This window comes from Hibiscus syriacus, unplaced genomic scaffold (genome assembly GCF_006381635.1).
Source record: "Hibiscus syriacus cultivar Baekdansim isolate YM2019G1 unplaced genomic scaffold, ASM638163v2 tig00110904_pilon, whole genome shotgun sequence".
NCBI classification, from domain to species: domain Eukaryota; kingdom Viridiplantae; phylum Streptophyta; class Magnoliopsida; order Malvales; family Malvaceae; genus Hibiscus; species Hibiscus syriacus.
Genome location: NW_024062907.1, coordinates 223840 through 229839, shown reverse-complemented (window position 1 = coordinate 229839; position 6000 = coordinate 223840).

Here is a 6000-nt window from a genome sequence, read left to right as displayed (position 1 = left end):
GTTAACAGCCGGTTGGCGAAAATCCTTTTCCAATTAACCAAAAGCTTGATGAGTTGGCTATTACAGGAAGTGTTAACGCAGCAAGTGATTATCAGGAGTTATAAATCAGTCAACTCATTTTTTGTTAAATTCGAAAAATTTGTACTCCATTCGTGATCGTTCCGTCTGCCATGATCCACAGGTTATAAGATCAATCACAATGCTTTGATAATGCATAAGCCAAAACAATAGAATCGAGAGAAACGGATGCAAAACGAGAAATGAAAATGACCCTATCGATTTAAAATGATGGAGACAGGAGAAGAGAGGAATTATACTTTTCTTGAACATAGGCGACGGGGGCAAGGAAAGAGAGAGTAATAACATCACGGAAGATGGAGAAGACGAGCTTATTGACACCAACGTTGAGGGATACTTTGGTAATTACATGGTAGCCTCCATGTATGAGTTGCACTAACGCCATGGAAGCATGAGCTTTCCTGGCTTCTCCATTCATTATATATAAGCGAGTATTCTGGGTTATTTTTGGTTATGGATCGAAAACAGGAGCGAAGCGAATGGGCCTTGCGGATAGGGTCTTGTCCCTTGAATTTTTAAAATTCTTTGAAATTTAGGTAAATTTATCCATTCTTTTAAGCATTTATTGCACAAACAATCTCCAAATTATATTTAGATTCTAAATTAATTTTAACCTTGAGGTCGTGGGATCGAGTCCCACGGAGGGCATTTCATAATTCGGAGGTCTCTTACGGAAGCTGCTCTCAACCTGGTGTTGGGGGTAGCCTACTATCTTACCTCCCCCTTACCCCATACATATGAGAAAAAGGGACAGCCATTTTTTTAAATTAATTTTTAAGGTAAACTATATCAGTGACCGCTCAATTATAGCTCATTTTCATTTCGACCCATTTTTGAATTTTTGTCAATCAGACCATCCAACTATTTAAATGTATTCAATCATGTCAATAGTTGTTAATGGTTAACGGAAGTACTGACTTGATAGTTAATAAAATTGGTATAATTTACATTTAGTCCTTATTGCTTACACAATCTATCAAATTGGTCATAATTTTAAATTAATTCAATATATTTAATATTCCAATTATATGATGACATGTATCACCATCTGATGGAAGGAAAAATTAAAACAACATTGTAACTAACGAGGTGGGGGATCAAACCTGTGCCTCCTTGAATGAAGGCAACAACCTCAATCACTGCTCCAAGACTTGTTTATGGTATAATACTTACATCAAATAATATTTATCTTATAATATAATGAAGCCAGAACAATGAAAATAGAAGCAACACTAAACGACTTAATTCAAATAAATTAATATTTTAAAATATATTTGTTAGTATATATGAAGTTCAAATTGTCAATCGAAATAATTTTCCAATAGGGGATGAATTGGTTTTTGATAACAATTTAGGGAGTAAGGAGATTTAAAGGATGAGAAAAATAATGCACAAGATTTATAGTGGTTCGCTTATCAACCAAGTCTACATCCTCTACCTAAGCTCCTCACTTAGGATTTTCCAACAAATTCACTAATTTGTTCTTTTCTTTTTCAATGATCGAGAGTAACATTTACAACTCCATATCTTTTCAATTGGCTAAGATAGAACCAAAATCCCTTTTACAAAAGGAAAAAGATGTAAACAAGAAAACCTCTCTAAGATAGGTGTTTACAAAGTATTAAGCTCACAATAAAAAATATTTACAAGAGAAAGAAAATAAGAATGAAAAATGTTTCTCTTGTGTATGATTGTTTGGATAGGTGTTCTAACCATTCTTCAAGTGTCTTGAACTTATATTTATATGTTGGAATGTGTTTGTAGACGTTTCTAGCCGTTGGGGATGTTTTCTACGCAAAATAAAATTGTCCAGGATAGGGAGTACCAGTACTCATTTAATGAGTATCGGTATTTCCTTTAATATATTTAAATAAAACTGGCAGTTACTAGCCGTTGAGCCTGACGGTATCGATACTACTATGTAAAGTAGTATCGTTACTCCTTTGAGTATCGGTACCTATTTTGCATTCCAGAATTTGAGCAAGTTGGTAGGATCGATACTACCTTGAGAGTATTGATATTTCTCTTACCTTTGGTATCGATATCACATGAAAATTATCGATACTGTTCATATAATATCGGTACTGTAAGAACAATATCAGTACTTCGTACGTGAAAGACAATTTTGTGCTTAAATTCTACTTTATTGGACTTTGAATTATATTTGAAAAACTTTTAAAAGCTTTGAACAAATTCAATTAAGTCCAAAAATATTTTGCCTTAATTTGTTATATCAAAATATTATAAAACATAATTCAACAATCTACCCCCTTTTGATATAACAAAACATTTAAAAATTTGTTTTTTGGCAAAACTCCCCCTTAATAAAACATTTAATGAAAAAGAGACATATTTTGGAAAATGTTAAAAGCTCCCCCTTTTTCATTGAGAAATTGAATTTTTCAAACCATACTTCTCCCCCTTTTTGTCATATAAAAAATAATTCAACTTTAAAGTTCAAAAATAACAATGGAGAGTAAGTGGTAAATTTAACATTAAAATCTTTTGAAAAATCAAAGTTCCCCTCAATAAAAGCATTCCAAACAAAAATTTGACTTTAAAAATGACAATTAAAAGACATTGATTCCAACAAAGAATAACAAACATGTTAGTAATACATGAAATTTAATATCCAAGTCTAATATACTTATGAAATACCAAATGTTATATTTAAGTGCACATGCATAAAGCTTATCCAAAATGTTATACATTTGAAAAGTTGATATCAATTGTTAGAGAGATTCATTTGCATTTAAACCAATTTTGACCAAAATTCATTATGATGAACTAAAAATTATGAAAAATCATTAAAACTTTAAAATGGTCATCATAATATTTTCAACATACATGAGATGAAAATATAAATTATTTAAAATCAAGCTCACGCATGCTTAAATCTAAATGAGCAACCAAATAATCAAAAACAAAAGCATTAAGCTTAGTGAACCCATTCATTTTCAAGTGTGGCTAGAGTATTTGAATATCTTCACTTCCATCACCATTGCTCCCACACACCTACAAGAGACATTCATTTGGATTTTGGTATCCAAATTGCTTTGGATCCTTGAACATTAGTTTCAATACCTCTTGTTCCCTTAGGAACCCATACTGTCCAATTTTAAAAGCGTTTCCTTTCTTTAAAGGATAAGTATGTTCCAAATGACCATGAAAATGGCAATGTGAGCATTTTGTCATTTTTATCATAGATGAATTGTTTTTAGAAATGATTTCTTTTTCTTTTGTTAAGAGTCAAACTTAACTTTCAAATCAAGATTTTCTTTTTCCAAATCACTGATTTTGATTTTTGAAACCTCAAAATCATTTTACAAAATTTGATTTTGCTTTTCAGAATATAATTTTGCTTTAAGAGAAAATCATTTTAAACTTTGAATTTTGAAATCAATTTCTTATATTTAGAATTTATGGTATCAAATTCAAATACAATTCATCACATGCAACTTGTAACTCATCAAACGAATAAGAATTTAATTCACTAGAGTTCCAAATTACCATTGAATCTTCATTGATGGCCATAAAGCATAGGTTGGCTACTTCATCTTCATTATTGAAGTCATCTTCATCACTCCAAGTTGCAGCAATGCCTTTTTCTTAATGATCCTTTCTTATTTAGGAAGGGACAATCATATTTGACATGCCTCGTTCTTTGACATTCGAAGCACACCGGGGGACCATTCTTTTTGCTTGATTAATACTTCACTTATTTGGAAGTCACGAATCTCTTGAATATTTTGAAGAACTTGGCCATCTCTTCTTCTTTATCTTCATCCACATCTTCATTTGTATCTTGATAGCTCTCATTGGTGGATTTGAAGGCAATGCCTACCTCTTTCGTCTTGATTTTCTTTTATTCATCTTCTTCTTCTTCATTCACCATCAACTCATGAGTGAGAAGGGAACCAATAAGCTCATCAAGAGTGAGAGTCTTTAGGTTCTTAGCTTTGATGATTGTCATCTTCTTTGATTGCCAAGACTTTAGAAGAGAGTAGATATTTTTCTCATTAGCTTATCATTAGAGATCACTTCTCTAAATCTCTTGAGACCTTTTAAAATCACGAAAAATCTATTTGTCATAGCTTTGATGTCTTCATCAGGTTTCATCTTGAAATTCTCATAGCTATGGTTAAGAAGATTGATTTTTGTTTCCCTCACTTTATCGAGTCCTTCACTTTATCGGTTCCTTTATTGGTGACTTGGAGCTTGTCCCAAATCTCTTGGCATTAGAACAAGATGAGATTCTTTCATATTCATCAGGGCCTAATGCACAAAAGAGGATGTACATAGCCTTTGCATTGAGCTGAAACTTCTTCTTCTCTCCATCACTCTAATAATTCATCTCATCGGTTCGAATGGAGTATTCTTTACCGATTGAGTTCAAAGCTCCTAGATTGTTGGCTTGAATAAAAATCTATTTTCATAGCTTTTGTCTTAAAATAAGGTTTGATCTTGAAGTCTCATAGCTAGGTCGAAGATATTTGTTGCTCATTTACTTCTTGATCATCTCAATGTGGTTAAACCTTCTAATGAGTCAAGCTCTGATACCAATTGTTAAGATTTATAAAGCTAAATTGACAATCGAAATAATTTTCCAAGAGGGTGTGAATTGGTTTTTGATAAAAAATTAGGGAGTAAGAAGATTTAAAGGTAAGAAAAATAATGCACAAAGATTTATAATGGGTCGACTTATCAATCAAGTCTACATCCACTACCTAAGCTCCTCATTTAGGATTTTTCATCAAATCCACTAATTTGTTCTTTCTTTTTCAAGGATCAAAAGTAACCTTTACAACTCTCTATATTTTCAATTGGCTAAGATAGAACCAAAACCCCTTTTACAAAAGGAAAAAGATGTAAACAAAAACCTCTCAAAGGTAGGTGTTTACAAAGAACAATGCTCACAAGAACAAAAATATTTACAAGAGAAAGAAAATAAGAATGAAAAACATTTCTCTTATGTATGATTGCTTAGATAGGTGTTATAACCTCTCTTCAAGTGTCTTGAACTTGTATTTATATGTTGGAATGTGTTTGTGATCATTTCTAGCCGTTGAGGATGTTTTCTCTTCAAAATAAAACTGCCTAGGACAGGGAGTATCGGTACTCCTTTAATGAGTATCGGTACTTCCTTTAATATATTTAAATAAAACTAGTCGTTACTAGTTATTGGGCTTGACGATATCGATATTATGCTCATGGTATCGATACTACTATGTAAAGTAGTATCGATACTCCTTTGAGTATTGGTACCTATTTTGCATTCTAGAATTTGAGCAAGATGGTAGTATCGATACTTCTCTTACCTTTAGTATCGATACCACATGAACAATATCGGTACTGTAAGAACAGTATCGGTACTTCGTACGTGAAAGACAATTTTGTGCTCAAATTCTACTTTATTGGACTTTGAATAATTTTTGAAAATCTTTTGAAAGCTTTGAACAAATTCAATTAAGTCCAAAAACATTTTACCTTAATTTGTTATATCAAAATATTATAAAACATGGTTCAACAATATTTTTTATATTCAACCCGCTCTACCCAGAAAAATTATTTATATTCGACCTGCCCAACTTGTTTCGAATAAATTAATATTTTAAAATAGTTAAAATAATATACTTATAATTATTTTTATATTTTAAATGGTTAAAATAATATATTTTTACCTTAAGCTCGATCCGATTTGAATATAGGAAAAAGGTAAACTAGTAATTTATACCAGTTTAGGGCGGGTCGGTGATTTCTTACCTTAAACCCGACCCCACCCTGATTCAAATGTATTAATACTTTAAAATAGTTAAGATAATACGTTTAGAATTATTTATTATAATTTATATAGTAAAAATAATATATTTTTCCTTAAACCCAACCCTCAACTATATATATAAAAGAATAAACTAATAATTT